The 21,970-nt window shown below is 38.3% G+C and overlaps 1 protein-coding gene across 3 annotated transcripts in view; it reads left to right on the plus strand.

Annotated features, from left to right (window-relative positions):
- Positions 1–21,970, plus strand: part of ANKRD44 (ankyrin repeat domain 44) — a 1,254,083-nt gene that overhangs the window by 940,711 nt on the left and 291,402 nt on the right. The window lies entirely within an intron of this gene.

The following is a 21,970-nucleotide window of genomic DNA, read 5'->3' on the forward strand; positions in this document are numbered from 1 at the left end:
TGGGGAATAGTATTGAAGGCCTTGGGCCATGTCAAGGGAGGTGGTGTGCACTGTCTTCCCCTCTTCCATGGCCTTGATGATTGTCTCAAAGAAGTCGACCAAATTTAACAGGCATGACTTCCCCTTGACGAAATCAAACTGTGTGGGATCGAGTGTCTGGAGGTTGCCAATGTCCTTGTTAATGAGGTCCATGAAAATCCGCTACATGGCCTTGCAGATCAGGCTAGTTAGGCTGATGGGACTATAATTTCCTGGATTGGTGGACGCTCCACCTTTATGCAAAAGGATGACAGTGGCTGTCCCCCACTCGACTGGGACAAAGTCAGTATTTCAGGCTTTGGTTGAAGAGGATGCCTACTGGTGCTGCAGATTTCTGCCTGAGTTCATGTAGAATGCAGCCTGGGATGTTATTAGGTCCCATGGAGGTTGTATTTGTTTACCTTTGAGAGGGCAGTGATGACTTGCTCCCTAGAGATAAGGGGGAGGGACTATAATTTCCTAGATTGGTGGACGCTCCACCTTTGAGCAAAAGGATGACAGTGGCTGTCCTATGGCCTTTCTTATTCCTCTATCAAGGTTCATTTCTTGGCTATTTTAGCATGTCTGCCCATGGATCCTCCTCTTTCAAGGCAGTTGCATGTCATAATGCTTTTGAAAGGGTTTTGCATAAGAGGCCTTCAAGTAAACCTGTGGCCACTCATTGTGATCTTATATTTGTTTAGAGAAACTAACACTTGCTCCATTTGAACTGGCTAATCTGTCTGACATGAGGTTCTTAACATGGAAAATTGTATTGATTGCTCTGACCCCTGCAAGAAGGGTATCTGAGTTGCAAGCTGTTATGGTGTGTCAACCCAACCTGATTTCCCCCAAGGACTGGGTTTCTTTGAGAACTAATCCTTTTATGCATAAAGTGATATCTTAGTTTACTTTAGTCAAACTATCCATCTCCTGTTTTTCTTTGCTAAACCTAAAAATGACTGAGAAAGTATACTCCATACCATGGATATTCAAAAACACCTCTGGTGCTGTCTTGGCAGAAGTAAATCTTTCAGATCATCATATCAATTGTTCACTTCTTGTGAAGGTAAGAAGGGACAACTGGTGTCTTAACAGACTACTTCCAAGTCATTGTTTAAGGCTATTAACTTTAGTTATACTCACCATGACATATCTATTCCAGGCAGGGTCAAGGCCCCCTCTACAATGACATTGGCTTCTTTTGTGGCGTTTTGGAAAGGGCTGGATTCTAGAAGCTGCTGTGTTGTCCTCTGTACATACTTTTACAAAGCACTGTAAGTTCGATTCCATCTCTGATCCTAGCAAAGCATGATCTAGATCTATTCTTCAGGAGCATCTGGACCTTTCTCCTTCTACCTCCCAAATATAATTAGCTATGGTAATCTGGTCATATAGCTAAGGTTACTAAAGCAGCGATCAATATGAAGAACATGGTATAGCTGTGTAAGCTGAACTTATCATAAAAGTAGATGTTTGAATGATCACTGCAGCAGTAGCCGCTCCCTCCCTCCATCCTCCTTTTTTCAGTTGTGCTTTGTATGCCATGGTGTGGACACTTATTTTTTGTTATTCCTAACCTTGCCCTTTCAGGGCTCAGCCTCCATTTCTCTGCTGACAGGAAATCTGTGATGGGCTTCATTCCTAAATTTGTCTTTTATTAAGCTCAGCCTGAACTGCATGACAGTTTGGGCTCGTGGAAGGTACCCTGAAGCTTTGGAAGCAGGCTGTGTGTTAAAACCTGGGCAGGATATATGTAACCCATATAGCTAAGGCTACTGGTGCAGTGATCATTCGAACATCTACTCTTATGATAAGTTCCACTTACACAATTGTCCTTTTCCCATGCTTGCATCATGTGAAAGCTAAATGCATTAAAAGTTGGCCCACCTGTCTAAGATAGGTAATAAAGTTCTTGAAAAAGATAAACACACACACACACACACACACACACACACACACACACACACACACACACACACACACACACACACACACACACACACACACACACACACTAGGGGTAGCAGGAGTCTCTTCAAAATGTTTGAAGGTGACTAGCGGTGTCTCTCAGGGCTTGGTGCTGGAACCTCTCCTTTCTGACCTTTACTTCTAAGATGTCCAAGCAAAGAGCCAAAACCTCTGGCTAACAAAGTTTGCAGATTTAAGTCAGCCTCTGACACCAAAACCCTTCAGAATTAACTTTTTTAAATCATTGATGTTTCTAAAAATGGGCTCAAACTAAATGTTAAATAGTGTAGTATTGTCAGTTTTGCCCGACACCCTCTACCCTCATTTTACTGTGTAAACTACATATCCCTACAAAGTGAGAATGTCATCAGGGATCAAAGAACTAGGGTTGATAATTCCCTTTCTTTTGACCATTGTTTAACAGTGGTTGTCAAGAAATCCTTTTATTTAGCACAGTTAATTTTAAAAGGAATATCTTCAAAATCTAAAGAGACAATTATACTCAGCATTGATCAGACTATTTATTGAGAACAGTGCCCTGTTTGGGCTGTTATCTCGCTTAACATATCAAGTGATTAGAAAGACTCCAAAGGTTCCTAATCAGAAAGGTAACAGGCTTATAGTTCATTAGCTGTCAAGAGAGACTGGAAACTCTTTCTTTCTTTTTATTTAGCCTCTTAGTCTTTTGACGGAAAGATCTCTGTCTTAGTGAGGCTGATGAGGGAAACTCTATCTCACTTACTGTGCCATAGAGACCCATTTGCCTTGTACCATCTGTATCTGTACAAGTCCAGTGGCTCCCCCAGTATTAAAACCAAGGACCTAAATCTTCACCAACTGATAAATAAAAGGAAGTGGACGGACTGTAAATTAGTGCTCCCTAAACTTCTGTAATAAATTTCTGTTGCATGTTAAACACTGCAACTCATCATCTTTCTTTAAAAGTAGCCTAGATGATTGGACAGGTGTTCACAAATTTACTCTGGCGTTGCCTAATACTTGCCTCTTGGGGAAAGGAAGTACAGCTTGAAGGTGTAAGTGGTCTTGGAATATGTCTAAATTATTTGGCTAAACTCTTAAATCTATTATGAATGAAGTTGTACAATAAAAAGGGACTATGTTTAACTGTTGAATAACATTTCCATCAAACGGCTAAACATTGAGCCATGTACATCAAACTTTCATTCAACAAATTTAATTTCAGCGAACGGGAAACTAACTAGCTGGCCAGCACTTCACCATCTGCCTTTTTCTGTACTGTAGTGCAATCTTGGAGTTGGTATATATAGTTGGGGGAGTGAAGCCACCCATGTTGGGTGGTAGTGGGGCAAAACCCTCACCTGGTTAGGTTTGAAATGCCGTGTTGTGTGAGATGGGGAAGTGTTGACTAACTAGTTACTTTCCCTTGAGAAAAAAATGAACAGTCGCTGAATGAACGTTTGATTAGCCATTTGATGGAAATATTATTTGACGATTAAACATAGACTTCAATAAAAACTCATTAGTATTCCAAAATATGCAGTCTGATTCGATGACCATTCATCATGCTCATTGTAAGTCAAGCATAACCCAATAAAAACAAGTTCAACTGCTGAAGTTCTTTTGAGCAATCTGTTTTGGGATATACTCTACCAATGCTTAATAGGCATGCAGTCCAGGAAACTGTTTGGGAAGTATAGCCCATCTTCCAAATTGCCCCAAACCACTGGTTAAATGACTTCCAAAATGTCTCACAATAGACAAATGAAAATTAAGAATTTCAAAAGCCTGTGACTTTGAAGATGGCAAAAAAGTGTATTAAGAGTTTCAAATAAGCTTGACTGGTGTTTAAATTGATCTGTTGCATTGAGCCAGCAAGGAAGGATACATGCCACTATAAGTAGGCATGTTAAGGACTCTTAAGCCCCTAGATATAACATTCATATTTAAACCTGCCTCAAGGTGAAAACGTTAACACTGTACTCTGTTATACTTATATAAGTCATTTTCCAAAGTTAATTTTAAATCTCTAATTCGATGATCATTTATTTCAGGAACTTCATTTTCATTAACATTTAACAGCAACTCACCAGTAAGGAGAGGATTTTCTAAGACTGTCATGAAGGTACATATCCTGTGATTCACCATTTCGGTCTGCATATGAGCAACATCTCCATTAATATTCCCAGTACCATAAACAGCTTCACCTTCTGCCATACTCCGTTATTGTGATCTACAAAAATTAGATCTAGTTTGAGTGTTAGCTCAAGAGATGGCTTCCAATAATTAGAGGAAAGCATAAATCAAATGCACTCAGATGTGGTTAAAATAAATGAAACATTGAAGGAATATATCAACTCAAAAGGCTGTAAAAATAGAAGACCCAATCAGTTTTAACCTCAGGAGTTTGAAATGAAGAAAAGACTTGCGGAATATGGTGCTTCTCAGGAAGAGTTGTTTCAGAAAAGAAGCTATAGTGAGCAGAGAAAACCTGAGATTTTCTGCTGTACCAGAAAAACTGAAAGGAGCAGACACCATTAGTTTTGTAAAACACAGATAAGCAATGAGTGGTGTTCCACATCAAGGTTTGTTAATGGAGTGTATGCTCCAAATCTGACAATGTGAAAGCAGCTAAGACCTATATTAGTAAAGATGCAATAATTATAATGGCAAGAGTTAATCCTGACAAATCTGTGGCAGAAAGAAAAAGTATTAAAAATTGGAGACAGCAAAGTGTTTGTGGAAAATGAATATTCAGTGTACACCAGGCAGTATAGAAACACATTTATTCCAGTAATCAATGAATGTTGAGAGGCAGGTGTGAGTTTAAAGCTGCTGTATCCAGCTGTCTTCAGAATATTTCTTTTCTTAGAGGATCAAAGACATTTTTGGCTGCAGAACATGCTGATGAGGAAATAAAATAGTTTATCCAGCAAAAAATGAGCCACCAAGCAGATGGGGTTTCTGCTTCTCATTCTTTTGTCAATAAAGCTCATAGAGAAAATTGGCAGTGAAACCTTTTCCATTGTGACAAATGAAAGTGCTTGAAAGATGGTGAAAAAAAGCATAGGAGTTAACCAGAAGAATCAGGAGTACCTTGGACTTGAACCAGAGTCTTGTGTTGGGAAATGATGATCAGGAAGACGACAAGCAACAAAGAAAATAGTGTCAAAACGCTGAGTAATCCACAAGCTGGTAGGAAGGAGAAGAAAAGAACTGTTTATTCACAGACTAAGCGCTTTATTTTAGAGTTGTGTAAATGTAGATTTTTTTTTGTGTTAATTCACTCTGATGCCCTATGGACATAGTAGGGTGAAAGCGCTTAGTCTGTGAATAAACGGTTCTTTTGTTCTGCTTCTTACCATCTTGTGGATTACTCAGCGTTTTGACACTATTTTCTTTTTTGTTTTATGTCTGCATGCTCCTTTGAGCAAGTTTGTTTTAAGAAGACAAGCAACACTGAAATGACTGAATAAATGGGAGACTATATAACGCATTGATTGCTTTGTGAAATAGGGCTTTGTATAAAAATGATTGAGAAAGTCCAGCATTTTATACACTTTGTTAAACCTGTGGGATGGACTTAAAGTACCTACCCACCTTTGTCATTAATGTTCAGGAGGACACTAAAGGTGAAAAAAAAAAGAAAGTAAAATAATTTTGTTATGTGTATGAAACATTTTGTGGTATGTAAACTGCATGTTACACAGCTTCAGTGGGACCGGATGGTGTCCCAGGCTGTGTCTTACAAGAGCTCCAAAATGAACTAACCCCTCACCTAAACACACTGTTCAAACTCAGCCTCTCTACAGGCTACATACCCACAGAGTGGTGCACAGCAACATTTATCCCGCTCCACAAAGGTGGACCCACAACAGACCCCCGGGAACTATCGCCCTATAAGCCTGGTTTGCAAGGCTATGGAACGCATCATCGTGGAACTCATTATCAGAGACATTTGGAACCTCCAAACCTTGGACCCTACCCAGTTTGGCTTTGTTAAGGGCAGATCATGACTTCCAAACTGGGTGGATTTCTTTGAGATGGTTACCAAGGCATTAGACGAGGGAAAGGAGGTCCACACAGCCTACCTAGACCTCGCAAAGGCTTTCAACACCATTCCCCATTGTAGTATTATAGACAAGCTCACCAGCTTGAACATAAACCCCTACATCACGAGATGGATTGCCAACTGCCTCATGGATAGGACCCACATGGTGAGAGTTGCAGGCTCTATGTCCAACTCTAAACCGGTTACAAGTGGCGTCCCCCAGGGCTCAGTCCTCGGATCCCTCCTGTTCAGTATATGCTTCTCAGAGGTACAGGCAAGCATAGGAGGACTATGGCTGACCAAGTTCGCAGACTACTGCAAACTAGGGGCCATAATTGATTCTCCAGCTGATACAGACACCCTCCAGATGGGTCTCACTGAGATGGATACCTGGTGTCAAAATCATGGCCTCAAGCTAAATGCCAAAAAGTGCATAGTCATCCCCTTTGGAAAAAAAGTACTCGCGAACTACCACATAGGTGGTAGTCCCCTAAATACAGAAAATGTAATGAGGGATCTGGGGACCCAAGTAGATAGTAATCTCTCCTTTGGTAATCATATTGCCAAGGTGGTTAGAAAATCCTTCTATGTGGCCCACCTAATCACAAAAGGGTTCGCATCTAGAACAAAAGAGGTTATTGTGCATCTCTACTCATCATTCATTAGACCCATCATAGAATACAATGTCCCATTTGGGATGTACCTTACAAGACACCTGCAGCAGCTGGAATGGCCACAGAAGTACCTCACCAAGAGGATTACTGGGCTCAAACAGATGCCCTATGCAGCCCGACTCAAGAAACTCCAGCTGTACTCGGTTGCATACCGCTTACTCAGAGGTGATCTCTGCCTGACTTACAAGGCCATGTCCAACCCAGAATTGATGGACATGCTCCACTAAAAAAAAAACAAACCTCGGAGAGCCACACGCTCAAGATATAAACCTCACCACAATGATAAATAGGACATGCTGGAGGGATAGATTCCTATCCCGGAGACTCCCCATGCTTTGGAACAGGATTCCAATATACATCAGGCAGAGCTCCTCACTAACACTCTTCAGAAGAAACCTTGATGGGTGGATGGGAAACAGAAAGTTTACCCCAGGGATCACTGCAGTGGCTCTGCTGGACAGTGGTGCAGGGAACTAATCTAAGGGGGTGGCGAAAGCCAACACATTCTGGCTAGGCTTATAAATGCCCTTGGGCAGATAGCCTAGTACTTAACTATGAACCTATGTTATATTATAAAGCATTTTTGTATAAGGTGCAGTCAAGGGTATTTTAAATGTAAGGGGATTTACATTAAAGATAGTAAAATAAAAAAGTGATTTTTTTTCTTAGTTGTAAGAAGTACAGGCTGCACACAGTACCAAGATAAAGGCTGGACAGAAGAAATTTTAATATAATGTGATCTTGGGCTGCCGGGGTGGGGGTGGGTATAAAAATGCATTGACTATATTATATGTAGAATTAAGATAATAACTTCCCTTATTTTATAAGGGTGGATGTCTAGATAAATGTCCTTGTTTGTTGCTTCTGCAAAAATAGTAGCTTTTTTTTTTAAGCATGTGTTCTTAGAAGGAGTCTGGAGCTGAGAGCAGTTGATCAGGGAATTTTGAACATTTTGTTCTGAATGAAATTTACAAAGACTTCTTCCTGCCTCTGCAGAGTAGTTAGTTGCATTTTTTTCATGGCCGACTAATTTTACATGGAATAGAAGTATTTACAGGTGCAAACTATGAATCTTGACAGTTCTCAACATTCTTTGCTGGGGAAATGTAAAAGTTAAAGGTACAATGGCAAGCGGTTCAGTAAAAATAAAAGTGTGAAATTATGGGAAGTGAATATTTTAGTGTCATGGGGTTATCTATCCTCCCCAGCAGCCTTAATACTTTGATAATTTGTTGTATTTAAGAATAGTGCACAATTTAATTTTAAGGTAGCCAGTGAGTGCACTTTTTCTTAGGGCTAAAGTTTGTTTTTCTGAAAGCATGTAATTTGTTGTTCACACCTGGAAGGGTAATAGAGCTAAGAAAAGGACAGACAGCAATCATTGTAACATGCACTTTAGCATCAGTAACCTTAATTTTAGACTAGGTAATGCATTTGGGCACAGCTGTAGGTTTGGGGCAGTTCTTATCTGGAGGATTAAACTTTATTTGGTGAAAATGTACATTGTTTTGTGTGTTTGTTCTAAGTTAGTAGAGGATGGGGTCATTCTTAAATGTAGTTAAGTTTTTGTTATAGGGTTTTCATTAAAGTAAAAGGCCTTAAATGTGGCATAGGTTCAAATGGAGATGAGAAGAGAACTGAATAAGAGAGCAGCCTGCCAAACATTAGTGTGTGTATTTGAGACAGGTTGGAAATGCACACAAAAAACTGTCATAATAGGTGGGAGCAGAATCTTTTTAACATAATGGTTATGCCCTCCATGCTATTTTGGAATGTGGTCTTATAGGTACAGAAAAAAAGAAAATATTATTGAATTGTAAATCAACAGTAGTTCAGTGCATCCAACAAGGTTTCAGGCATAGAAAGTCAAACTCTCATGTAGATAAAAAACTTCTTTAATAAAACACCAGAATATAACCACAGGATAAGCGCTTTTGCAACAATGCTTCATCAGATCCTACTAAAAAAAAACAAAGGTAACTATCCAGGTATTTAAAAAAACACTTAACCAATCACATGCATTCTCATTAATGTAACCAATCGCATACATTCTCATTAATGTAGTACTGAATTGTATTAAGAAATGCAGAGTGTGAATAACTGTGCTGCAGGAGACACATTTGGAAAGAAGTGAGCTCTTGAATTTGACAAAGATTTCAGGATGGATGTTAAGGTTGCTATACATAGCAGAAGCAGAAAACTATAATGCAAATTGGAAATAAATGATACCGGAGGGCTCAAGAAATAAGGAGAAATTGGGATTTTGGAAACAGACTCTTAAGAAGAACAACAAAAATCATACAGAGTATTATATTCATAAAGTAGCAGTGAGTATTCTAAGAACTATACCAGCACACAAGAATGAAGAAAAGAGATTCTGCCAATAGGGATGACTGTGGTTAGAGATACAGATAATAGGCAAGATGGGGCTGGAATTTATTGGACAAAACTGGTGAAGGAACCAAGGTATTGGGAGCAAATAACCAGAAATGGAAAGGTAATAGAATGGGAAGAGGCCAAGAATGTATTTGGACTGCAGGTTAGAGATTGCCTTCCCTATCAAAGACTGATATCAGACTATAGGCAAAGAGCAAGAAATAGGCTGGACCTAACTGAAAGACCAGCACTAGTAGAGTTTTTTAATAGAATCTAGAACAGAAGCTGCCATTAAAAAGGAATAATTAGTAGAGCATGTAAAATACTGCATAATAATTATAAGAATCAATTAGAGAAGCTTAGAAAGGATTGGGAAGAGAGATTGGATAAGCAGTTCACAAAGAGACAATGGGGATATATGTATATCCCCCAGATATGCAACAAAGTCTAGAAGGCTTAAGATCTTTGCCTGGAAATGTTTACATAGGTATTTTTACACCCCAAGTAGACTCCAAAGAATTTTTTCTCAGATGGATAGCAAATGTTCGAGGTGTGACGGGCAAGAAGAGGTGGCTAGGAACATGTTTTTTGTGGGTGTAGTGAGCTGGTGGACTTTAGGGATTCCCTGCAGACCGATCTGCTTAAGCTGATGGGTGAACATATTGGATTGACTGGGAGCTATGATACAGAATTAAAATTGCCTAGATATAGTAAAGCCTTGCCGAGTCTAATTATGGTGGCTGCCAGAAAAGCAATTGCTAGAAAATGGACATCAAAGTCTAGACCAACTTTACTAGAAGTAGCAAAGTAGTGTAAAACAACTGGAATTGGGATCTTTAGAAAAGGGACAAGCAAACTACATAGGAAAATATGGGAATTGTGAAAACAATATATGCAGAGAAGGAACAAGGTTTAAGAGGCAGGATTTAAGTGAGCCGTATAATGCTTAACTGTCAATGACTGGATAAATTATAAGTGATGTATAATGTTTGCAACGAAAGTGGTGTTAATATTTGTTTTTAATTTCTCTAAATGTAAGATTGCCTATATCATACATGATCATTTAATAAATATGTCTATTGGAAAAAAATTATTTTGGGATGGATATTTAGTAGAATATCAAGGACAAAGGGAAGGGAAAGCAATACTGATTGCTAGAGGGACGTCTATGGTGACAAAAGCTGAAAAAAAAGGACAAATGGTAGATTTATGGTAATAAGGGGCTATTGGCAAGGGAGGAATATTACCCTGGCATATATTTACATTCCATCAAAAACTGCTTATAAAAAGTTTGGGAGAAATAATTAGTTTTGTGTAGGGAATATTATTTATAGGTGGAGGCTGGAACTTGATTTGCATTAATGAGGATGTATCAGGGGGACCTGGAAGGGAAAATATAAGTGAAAGAGAAACTATAACAAAAGAGAGTAAATTTGTGAAGAAATGTATGAAAACATTTGGAATAGAAGATGTGAATTTGGTAGTAAGAACTCCATTATTTATTAGGCAGAATTTGCATATTATTCTCCAGTGTACAATAACTGCGCTGGGCTGGTTAGAATTTATATTTTACAGGAGCATGTGCATTTAATTGAAAACTATGACACGCTTCCATTAACTATTTCAGAGCATGCACCAGTAAAAACTAAGATATACCAGGGTAATGAAGTGAATACATAACGCTGGCACTTTCCTACTTACCTGCTAAAGAGAGAGGAATTTAGAAAATGAGTAGTGGAAGTTATGTGTGAATTATTTGGGAAGACAACTTTCTTCAGAAGGGATAGCTCGTGAGTGGGATAAAGTAAAAATGGAGTTTAAACGTAGGGTAGAAAAAGAGATGTCCAAAGAAGTAACAGGATTTATTTAGATGGGCTGACAAAGCATAAAGTATTGCAGAAAACAGTGTATCAAACTGAACAAGAAGAGGAGCAACTGCAGCATGCTAAAAGGAATAAAAAGGAATATTTAGATGTTATGTATACTTTTAGAAAGGTGACAGTTCCACAACAAAAAATGGTGACAATTCTTAGGCAACAGAATGTAGAAAGGGTTAATTATGACAAAATATGAAAGGACAGAGGCAAGAATTAAGACGGGAAGGTTCCTTTCTCTCAAGCTGTGTTTGAACAAAGGAGTCATGCAGGGATGTTGTCCTGTTTACCCATTGCTGTTTGTTTTGTATTTAGAGACATTGGCAAAGAAAGGATATAACTGGTATGGTAATCAAGAAAAGTTAGCTTTATATGCAGATGATATAATTTTGTAATTGATAAATTCAGAAAAGGATATTTTGGTGTAGTGGAATGTTTTGAGACAGTTATGTCTTTTTTGGGATATAATATTAGTGAAGGTAACCCATAGGCCATAGAGGTCAACTGTGTACCCAAACATGCATTGGTTTGGCAATACTAATATTTACGGGGTACAATAAGATGAATTATTTAGGTGAATGTATTAAAAAGGATTGTGCTATGGTAGCAAAAGATAAGTGAAAAGATACTGAAAATAATGCAAAAATTGAGAAACTGGAAGTTTTTGGTTATGAATATGGATAGTAAGATACAAGCAATGAAGATGTCCCTTTAGCTTTATGTAGAAGTTAGGCATATTTTTATCATCCAGAGGAGAAGCTGTGGATTTTAATTAATAAAGATTTCAAGGAACTTTACTTGGGAGGGAAAGGGGATAGTCTGGCTAATGGTGCAAAGAGTTAAGGTTTTGAGGTGTAGTAACTGAGCTACAGGGTTTGAATCCTTCTGCCCTCATTTGCCTACCTTGTAACAGTCAGCTAGTCACTTAACCAAACATTGCTTCTGGGTCACCCCATTAAAGGAACTTTGTCCACTGGACCTACCTGCTTAGCAGATGGGTATTGTTATTATTATTAAGTTGATTCTTCACATAGAACAAGGTGGTTTAGTGTTACCAAGTTTGAAGGGATACTTTAGAGCTATGTAGTTAAGGCTCATATACATATAATGCAAGCATACATTTACAAATCAAATTGGATGGGATAATGTTAAAGGGAGAAGTTTGAGAAATGAGAGAGATTTAGGTTTTGAGTGCAAGTCCTTGGGAAGAATATTGTATTCATAAAGAATCAGTCAAGAGAGGATTGAACTTTACTCGGGAAATTAGCAATGGAACAAAGGTGTCAGGAGCAAATCACTAGGAAGTGGAAGATAATGGATGAGGCTAAGCAGAAATTTGGATTGCAGGTTAGATCTACCTTTTTTAACCAGGAATTGATAAAGTATAGTTAGTGAGAAGGGGCTATGGAAGTGTTTAGGAAAGCATATTAAATAGTGCCTGATAACCAATAAGAATTAATTAGAAAAGATTGAGAGGTCAGACTGGAAAAGCAATTTGCAATGAACAATGGGGGTATACCTGTATATCTGTCAGGAGCATTTCTCCCCGGACCTCCGCTGAAAACAGGCTGTGTAGAACCTAGTTGGACTTTCCTGGTCAACAAATGTTAAATAAAAAAATAAATAAATAAATCTCCCAATTATGCAACAAAGCCCACAAGATTAAGGATTTTTGAAGGGAAGTGTTTGTATTTCTGTTTCTTTCTTTCTTTCTTTTTTCTTTTTATCCCAAAGAGACTGCAGAGATTTTTTTCCTCAGGTAGATAGTAAATGCTGGAGGTGTGATGAGAGAGCGAGCTTTAACCAGGAACAAAACTCCTTACAGAAACTGTGGGGAAGAAAATTGCCTTAACTAAGGAAACAAAAATTATGAGCTGGGGTACAAGATTTGAATTGTCCAGAATTAACAAAGTCTTAGTAATGCCACTAACTGTCAAATAATTTTTTATAAATTGGTAATCAGAATCTAAACATCTGTAATTTAAAGTATTGAGTACTGTATGTGACGTAAAAGAACTGAAGGTGAGATCTTTAGGAAAAAGGAAGGAGCAAATTGCTTAAAAATAGAATTCTTAGGAAGAGTACACACAGAATTACGTTTTGGAGGAAGAGTGAGGTTAAAAGGAAGGCAGGAGTTGAGCAGTTCATGTAATATTGGATTGAATTAAAATTGTCAAAATGAAAACGTATTTATCCTGCATGAAAATAAAGGAAATGTTACTAGGGTTTTCTTTCTTTTTTGTTAATGTAGTTGTACTCTTAGCATTCTTTATAATGTCATGATTCAATAAAGCTGCTTAAAACGATTAAAAACTTGTAGGAATAAGTACCTTTGCAATGTCACTTCCAGGTTGTGTTTTTAACCTACTTGGAAATGGGTGCTTTTGTATTACTTCGGTAAACATTGCAGGAATTTCCTTTTGATTTTTTTTTTAAATTGCCGAGTTTTTGGATTATCTGTGTGAGGCTGGCTGTTTGGCAGATCCTTTTTTCCCCCTTTGAGAGCTTTGTGGCTTATTCATACATTCACTGGTGGCATGGGGCAAGCAAACTGCAAATGAGACCATCAGCCTTAAGGAGGAGCAGGGTTTTTGCTTCAAGTCCCTGTCCCTATCGCACATGCCTGGCTTCCTACACAGTGTTGGCCTGTAGTAGTAGTTCAGCTAGGGTGTGTCACTCATTTCCACAAGTGATGTAATGTCTCGATGCTACTGTACCCCCTCCCCCTTGAATCCACTGCTCCCTTGTGGTCCCTGGTTTAGATTGGGGACATAGTACTTTGCACCTTAAACACACACACATCTCCCGCCATCCCCTTGAAGAGTGGCAAGCCAACTAAGCCATGCCATTCCTTTGCCCCCACACACAGCCGTAATGAATTCGAATTCTGATTGCCTTGTTTATAGTCAGGCTGTTTATCCCTCTACATCATCAGAGTTGGCTTACAAAGTACAACTAGGTAAGTCAAGCAGATCTTTTCCCTAGAGCACTTAGAATGCTTCTCAGCTGCTTTATTGTCTTAATTTTGTCTGCCACTCCATAACAGTAATAAACCCTCCTTGCCTGTGTAAGGAAGACATTCTAAAGCAAGGAGGAGTTATCCTGCCTCTGCTGAGGCTGTAGCAAACTGAGTTAAAGATCCTGTGTCATTTGATTCATGATTTATCTGGATCGGGGTAGAACACTGACCTTGTGAAGAGTTGTTAAATTTTTGCATAAAAAGTGCATAACTGACAACTTATGTAGGTTTAGATAGTTTTGTATTTCAGTTTAAATATGTGTAGTGTTTCACTGGAAAATTGTGTAACGTAAGGGTTAAAACTGTTGGACTGCAAGGCTAGACATGTGGCTGATTTTAATCTTTTCATATCCACTTTCTTACATAGTATTTGACTCTTAACAAATCCCTTAACTCATGCTCTCAGGTCTGTTTCTGTAAAGGGCACTCAAGTGATTTAGTGGGGTATGCAGCTGGTAATATTTTATCATTGATAATTGGGTTGGTGTTACTGCATTACTAACACTTTTGCCATTACCTGTGTATACAGCAAAAAACAGACATTGATGTGTTTTACCATGAGTACTGTGTCCAAAACAGCATATAATATCCTTTATTTATGAATTGCTGTTTTCACCCTATTCATCTTTACCTGGGACTTTATTGCTCCTCAAGGTGTTATGTAGGCCTGACAGCTAACCTCGATTAGCATCATGATAATAAGGCAGCTTACGCACAGTCAATTCTGTTTTTATAACCAGAGGGGAAGACACTGCTCCGTCTTCCAGAGAGTAGCTAATGCTGTCCTCCTAAACCTGAGAAGCAGTTATTTCTCAAGTCTGACATAGCAATAGACTAATTAGGCTTGGCAAACGCTTACAACATGCTGATCGATGATCTACAGGGTATTTGTACACAGACTCTCTAATAAGAATGGCTCAGTGGGCAGCCTTGTGTCTGCTCTGTTAAGCAATGCTTGCCCCTCCAATTTGAGCTGGTCATAATGGTTACCAGAGCTTTAGCTAAAATGGTTTTCAGGGTCATGAAAAAAGTTCTGTTCCAGAGTCATCACCTTTCCTTCATGCTGAATTATTTAAGTAAATTATTTGGGTAGCCTGTGCTGTGTTTGATGTCACTTTGGTTATAAGAACATTTATCTTGTGACTTTCTGAGTTGATGAATGTCAGGCTGTTTTGCGAAAACTCTGCATGTAAAAGGGCAGTGCAATTCTTTTGTCCCCGAGTGCATCTGGCATAAGATGTCCCGCTAGCAGTTTACAGTGAATAATGATTGTGATGAACAGGAGCGTGACTTAGGCTTTCAGGAACAGCTGCGGTGTGTGCATAACTACAGTGTGCTGAAGTAACAGAGCAGCAATACTGTAGCTGCTGCTATGTATAGGATGATTTAGTTTCCACTAGCAGGCGTCCAGTAGAAAAAATGAATATTTAACACAGCTTTCCATGTAAATGGCTCGCTGTTGTTCAGGCTGTACAAGCTGATTGCCAAAAAGTAGGTAAGGCTAATATTTGTTCTGCAATTTTTGTCAAGTTGTGGTGCAGTAAGATATCAAAATAACCAGCTAATACTTTTTTTAAATCATATACTTTTTCTAAAACAAGCACAGCCCCCATACAGCTGAAAGCATCTGGCACCTTAGAAAGGCACTTGTAGTTATGTGATGGCAGTGATGTGTGCAGTTACAGATAGTCACACTGTACACCATATTTGCTAATAACCCACTACAATCCAATATTTTGTGGCTCAGGCAATCCCTTAACCACTTACTAATTCTATTCAGTCCATAAGTGTAGATCCTTTAGCCTAAGGCTCTTGCTAGAAAGATTCCTTATTTTATTTAAACTGGGTATTCCTATGTTGTAAACCCGAAAATGAGAAATTGTGAGAAGAAAATTACACTGGTAGAGGTCTAACAGAGATCAAGGGATGGATTCATAGAGGTTACCACAAAGTGTACTCTGTGTGTGTACACTTAGTATAACTCTTCTGAGTGAGTAGACAGCACAGGCATTGTGGAAAGGCTGTTCTTGAATTCAGAATGTGTACATACAGCATACACTTTGTGGTAACCCTCATGAATTCCCCCCAAGCCTTTGTTAATGTATTACTTAAGGCATAGGCTACACATGCATTAATAGAAAGGAAAATGAAAAATGTTAACATTTTTGATTTACATACAGCTGTCATTCAAATCAACATTACATCATGTGCTCAGTTCCTGCCTTCCCTTAAACCTCACTTCTCCCGAGCATTATTTTGCATGAATTGTTCCCACAGGTGCCATATACTTCCATGTAATTTTCTCCTTCCCTTTTCAAAAAACCCACTTCTAGTTCTTTTATCTCTTTTACAGTATTCAGTACTTCATGTACTTTTGGGTTATATTTTGATTTCCATTTCCTACTACTTGCTGTTTAGACAACCAGAAAACATAAGTCGGACCTTTATTTTAGTACTGAACTATATGTTTTACTGGTGATTGCTAAAGTTTTTCTGCTGTACTTTAGTCTATCCTTGGGAACCATGCCAACCTGTTTTGCTAGTATGGTGACATGGTGGAGAATATTGTCTGCTGGAAGTCATTTACTTATAGGAGTGTGTATATATATTTGGGTGTACTTCATTTGCCCTAACTTCCGATTGACTGACACCCATTTGCCCAAGACCAAATGACCAAAATTTAATTTGACCGACAAGTATTATTGGCAAGAAAATGGGATATGCCCCCTTCCCCACTCTAGTGCAACCCCGGAATTAGAATATATAGTTGGGAGGTGTGGGGGGGCGAAGCCCCCACTTACTTTCATATTATATTTAGTTTTGCTTTAATATTGCGTAGTAAAACCACACCCTCCCTAACTGTATATTCTAACTCCAGGGTCACGCTACAGTGGGGACGGGGCATATCCCATTTACTTGCCAGTAATACTTGTCGGTCAAATGAAGTGTCGGTCAAATGGGGTTGGGCAAATGGGTGTTGGTCAATCGGAAGTTAGGGCAAATGAAGTAGACCCATATATTTATATGTATGTGTGTGTGTATTTATATAGATATACACATGCACACACACTAATATATATATATATATATATATATATATATATATACTTATATATATATATATATATATATATATATATACTTATATATATATATATATATATATATATATATATATATATCTATGTATAATATCTATATATATATATATATGTATAGATATACGTGTATATATATGTATGTGTGTGTGTGTATATACAGTGGATATAAAAATTTTATACACCCCTGTTAAAATGCTAGGTTTTTGTGATTTAAAAAATATGAGACCACTATAAATCATTTCAAAACTTTTCCCACCTTTAATGTGACCTATAACCTGTACAATTCAGTTGAAAAAGAAACACGTCTGTTACGGGAAAAATATAAAAAAATAAAAAATGTACACTGCGCTGGTTGCATAAGTGCACACACCCTTAAACTAGTACTTTGTTGTATGTGCACAGCCTTAAACTAATACTTTATTGAAGCACCTTTTGATTTAATTACAACATTCAGTCTTCTTGGGTACACACTTGCCTTCAATTAAAGAGACTGATTAACCCCAAATAAAGTTCAGCTGTCCTAGTAGGATTTTCCTGACATTTACTCAGTTGCCTGCTACAGCAAAAGCCATGTTTCACAGAGAGCTTACAAAGCATCAAAGGGATCTCATTGTTGAAAGGTATCATTCAGGCGAAGGGTGCAACACAATTTCTACAGCATTGGATATACCATGGAACACAGTGAAGACAGTCATCAAAAAGTGGAGAAAATATGAGACGACTGTGACGTTGAAAAGAACTGAACTTCCCTCCAAAATTGATGAAAAGACAAGATGAAAAATGGCCAGGGAGTCTGCCAAGAGACCTACAGCAACAATGAAGGAGCTGCAGGAATTTCTGGCAAGTACTGGTTATGTCCTACATGTGACAACAATCTACCGTATTCTCCATATGTCTGGACTATGGGGTAGGGTTGCAAGACGGAAGCCTTTTCTTACACAGAAAAACATCCAGGCCCAGCTAAAATTTGCAGAGCAATGCATCAAGTCTCCCAAAAGCATGTGGGAAAATGTGTTATGGTCTGATGAGACCAAGGTTGCACTTTGGTGCAAAAACACTTCACATCACCAGAAGAACACTATACCCATGGTGAAGCATGGTGGTGGCAGTATCATGCTTTGGGGTTGCTTTTCTTCAGCTGGAACTGGGGCTTTAGCCAAGGTGGAGGGAATTATGAATAGTTCCAAATACCAGTCACTTTTGGCCCAAAACCTTCAGGCGTCTGCTAGAAAGCTGAAGATGAAGAGGAATTTCACCTTTCAATATGACAATGACCCCACGCTTACATCGAAATCAACAAAAGAAGCTTCACCAGAAGAAAATTTAAGTTTTGGAAGGACCCAGCCATAGCCCAGACCTAAATCCAATAGAAAATCCATGGGGTGACCAGAAGAGAGCTGTGCATAAGAGATGCCCTCACAATCTGACAGATTTGGAATGCTTTTGCAAGGAAGAGTGGACAAATATTGCCAAGTCAAGATGTACCATGCTGATAGACTCCTACCCAAGAAGACTGAATGCTGTAATTAAATCAAAATGTGCTTCAACAAAGTATTAGTTTAAGGGTGTGCACACACAACAAAGTATTAGTTTAAGGATGTGCAACCAGCTTATTGTACATTTTTTAAATTTTTTCCCCCCTAACAGATTTGTTTTTCAATTGAATTGTACAGGTTATAGGTGACATTAAAGGTGGCAAAAGTTTTGAAAAGATTTATTGTGGTCTCATTTTTTTACATCACAAAAACCTGGCATTTTAACAGGGGGATGTAAACTTTGTGTGTGTTACGTATCCCATACACACTAAGGTCAAGTCTGCACTAAAAGCTGACTGCACTAATCAGTAAACAGCAGCTTTGTTTCAACTTCTGTTTCTACCCGGTGTCTGCTAAACTACAAACAGCTTCCCTTACACAGGGAATATGAAAGAACGTCAACCACTCCCTCTTCTTTGTCTTTCATAGAATGCATATAATTTTTTTTCAAGTCTAATTTTGACTAATTTTTAGTACATGTGCTTCAAAAAATAATGATCGGCTGTCTGATCTTGACTACATAGTATGTGTCCTCGACATGGATGCCAAGATTCACCTCTTGAGCTTCACTCTTAAGGTGAATTTCAGGGAATACATGTTGCAAATACATACGTGAGTTATGATCAGTGATCCAATGATAATTCTCTGTGCAATACACAAAACAATTTGTTTGACAAAACAGATGATCAAGTGTGTGAATTTGACAATCCCTGGGGATTGTGCTATATGGAGTTAGTATATGAAGATGTAGGGTGCAAGTGGGCCTGCTACTCTGTTGTTTTTCAAATTTTTTGCAGTCATGCTAGTGTCTGTCTATTGAGGTTGAACTTCAATAGATCCGTAAATATACACACACACAAAATCGTTTATCTCTTAAATTACCTCTTTTGACAATCAGATGACAGTATCAGCTCTTCCCCAAATTCCATTCAAATGTGAGAGCTTTGACTGCTTTGTCTCCATTCTCATAAGATCACTCTGTTCAGCCAAGCACTCTTAAAATGTGTGCTTTCCACACCATACAGCTTGTTACTCTCTTTATCCCAGCAGAGGTGAGAGCTTTAGACTTCTAATCCTGTTCTTTAATACCTGCCAAAGGTGAGTTCTGTGTAGTTTTCTCTTTCCTTAAAAAAATAAAAATTAAAAAAAAAAAGCATTATCCCTGGCTCTGTGTTGCAGACAGATGAAAAGCAGACTCCAGTCCAGGTATTCTGTGTGCACTTAATGGCCATGTTACTGGAGAAGTCAAGTGCTGGGGAGTGAAGGAGTGCTGCCCACTGACTTCTCCCACAGGGTGGGGAGAGTTGCACACACTTGGGAGTACACTGGACAGGTATTATTTCCCTGGTGATCAAGGAAATTACATCCTGTGCTTTGGGGGAAGGATTGATTCAAGAGTAATGTCTCTTTCTTTAATTTCTCCAGGGCTTTTGGGTTTCTAATACCATGGTAAGAATGGACCCCATTCCCAAGTCAAAATATGATTAAAGTTCATGAAATTAGTATTGTTTCAGTCTTTGATGTTAGCCAGAAATTCTCTTTGCAGCACCCGCATAGTGCCCAGTAATGACTCTTCTGCAATTCATACAGAGTTGTGTATCATTAATGTATCCAAGTATGATTGTTAATTCTTTTTATAAGACCCATTGCTACTACTACTACTGGAACTGTCTGGGTATCTTTCTTCCACATTGCCCTAGTTTCTGCCTGCAAATCCTGATGTTTTATGACTTTTTCTCTCTGTATTTAAGACACTTAGTCAGTGGGTGTTGCAATTTCAGTGGTCAATACTACTTTTGTCTGCTTTTCATGGACTTCTATAGCTGGTTTCCTCAAGTCTTTTTTTGAATTGTTGGTAATGGATGATCCCATGTAATAGAAACTTAATCATTTTCTATGATGCTTTGTGGCTCATGTTTCCAGTATTTTTCAGTTACTTCAGTATTAAGTTTGCACAATCCGCAGCACAACAGTCTTGCCACATTATTATGCCTTTCAGTATACAGTCTTTCTCCCATTAGTATATTGACAAAACAGATGATTGACAAGTGTGTGAGATTGACAGTCCCATGCGACTGTTTCCAATTCTGTTTGACAAAACCTACATTTGTCTGTTTCTACCACATATTCAAAGGATTTTATAAACCAGTGTGTACGTACTCCACTACCTTGGGCCTCCAATATTAACCTTTCGTCTTTTGGCTTAAATTAACCTCTCCTTAACCAGTCCGGCATTTGATCTTGATCAACTTGAGGTTGTTCCAAGAGTTTTCTGTACTTGCAACTATATTTATGCATGTTCCACATTTCTTTCCTTCTCATCTGATCCTTCACCTTACATTCTTTTTTTTGTTTGTTTTTTTTGTGGCACATTGAGTTGCTGCCTGATTTTTATCTGCTTCTGGTTAGGTTTCCATTCCCACTTGACATGGATATGCTTCTCCTAATCTAAGCAGGGAGGTCATCTTAGTCTTATTCTTCTCGTGTTTTACATTTGGGTCTTGTGAGGTCAGCAGATAAATATGCAGTCCCACAATTGCAGATCTATAAATGTAATCCATTTCCAGGAGACCCATACCACCTTCAGAACGAGGAAAATATAATCACTGATTTTTTTAAATCATTTGATGAACATGAAGCATCCATCCTGTTTTCCTCTCCAACCTATTAGTCACTCCAAAACTGTAAGTTAGAACAGGAAGAGCAAATTGGTTTATAACTTGGACTTTGTTCTTAGATGTCAACACTGTTTTCAGTATTAATTTTAGTCTTCTAAAATATTCCTTACTAAGTTTTATTTGTATTTGTTCATTTTATTGTTGATCCTTCATTAATTCCCAAATATTTGTACACTCCCTCTTGCTCAAGTTCTTTTATATCACATTCCTGTCCCAAACTGATGTTTTGTTGATGCTGCAGCTTTCCTGCTTTAAAGGTTGCTTTTGCACATTTATGAAAACCAAATGACATTCTTATATCATCTGAGAAAGTTTTGACCACTTGCAGTTCTGCTTTCAGTTCCTCATCTGATGAACTACACAGTTTTTTAAATCAGCTACAAAAAGAAGATGAGAATTCTTTACACTTCATTGTTTTCTGGAAGCCAAATTGTAGCCATGACCTACCTAATCTGTTAAGTAGACAGCTTTATGGGTTTAAGCGCAAGACAAAAGAACAGCAGTGACAGAGAGTCACACTGGAATATTCCCTTTTGAATTTTTATCCCTAGGATAATAATTTGTCTTTTATCATGGATTAATTGCAAAGTGGCTCGCTACTGTTTTATGGTTGCTGTAATGTAATCGCTCAATGTAAGGTATATCTTATACATTTTTAAGCACCTTTTTATCCATGAATGTGGGATACTATCAA

This window comes from Protopterus annectens, chromosome 2.part0 (genome assembly GCF_019279795.1).
Source record: "Protopterus annectens isolate FY-2018-M chromosome 2.part0, PAN1.0, whole genome shotgun sequence".
In the NCBI taxonomy this organism is placed as follows: Eukaryota; Metazoa; Chordata; order Ceratodontiformes; family Protopteridae; genus Protopterus; species Protopterus annectens.